A 1,147-nucleotide genomic window follows, 5' to 3' on the forward strand; every position below is an offset into this window, starting at 1 on the left:
TTGCTAAACCAATGAACAAAATATGTGCAAAAGCAACACGTATCTTGGTCCATCTTAGTATGAAAAACAGTATGAATTCAGAATATCTTCCACTATGTCAAAAATAGCTGCTGGTATGTAAGTTTAGTATCACTTTTCAACCACCCAGTTCATTTGTTGAAAATGAAAAAATGTTGAAATCAACAATAATGTCAAACGATTCAACTACTGAAAACTGAAACAAACAAATGGGATGAAAACAGATCAATTCCACTGGACATTGGGTTTTGATTCAGACCTGCATGGCAAGAAATGTATTCCCAAGGTCAGTATTATAACCACAGAACCAACATGCATGACTAAAACACCTAAGAAATAAAATTACTGCCCAGGTCTAGAATGTCACCGCCACAGACACCATTCACAATGCTGCCTGAGTATGAGTAAACATGACATATTATTTCCTAACCATTCACAATGCTGGCTGAGGTACGAGTAAAACATGACATATTATTTCCTAACCATTCACAATGCTGGCTGAGGTACCAGTTAAACATGACAATTATTTCCTAACCATTCACAATGCTGCCTGAGGTATGAGTTAAACATGACATATTATTTCCTAACCATTCACAATGCGCCTGAGGTACGAGTAAACATGAATATTATTTCCAACCATTCACAATGCTGGCTGAGGTACGAGTAAAACATGACATATTATTTCCTAATTGTAAAAAACTACCCACTCCTTTATCACTAGTCTCTCACTGTTTAACCAGAATAACATGAGTTGTGTCCTTCAGACTGTTAGTCCATAATCAACTAGTCTCTCACTGTTTAACCAGAATAACATGAGTTGTGCCCTTCAAACTGTTAGACTGTTAGTCCATAATCATATTCAGCTATTTAGATGTCATGTATTGTCATGTTATTTCTCTATAATGAAACATCACCAAGTGAAATAAAGTTGATAAGATATTCTTAATAGACATTAAATAAAAATAATTGTTCAGAAATCATTAATTATCATGTTGCTCTCATGAAATGAACTAAATATTTCACCATCATTCCCACTGCTGGTATTCACAAAGAATAATTACAAGGTCATATTTCTCAGTTGCATTGACCTTCAGACATCAGACACCCCCTCTCCCTTATATGACTGAAA

Source organism: Salvelinus sp. IW2-2015, unplaced genomic scaffold (genome assembly GCF_002910315.2).
Source record: "Salvelinus sp. IW2-2015 unplaced genomic scaffold, ASM291031v2 Un_scaffold5691, whole genome shotgun sequence".
Lineage (NCBI taxonomy): Eukaryota > Metazoa > Chordata > Actinopteri > Salmoniformes > Salmonidae > Salvelinus > Salvelinus sp. IW2-2015.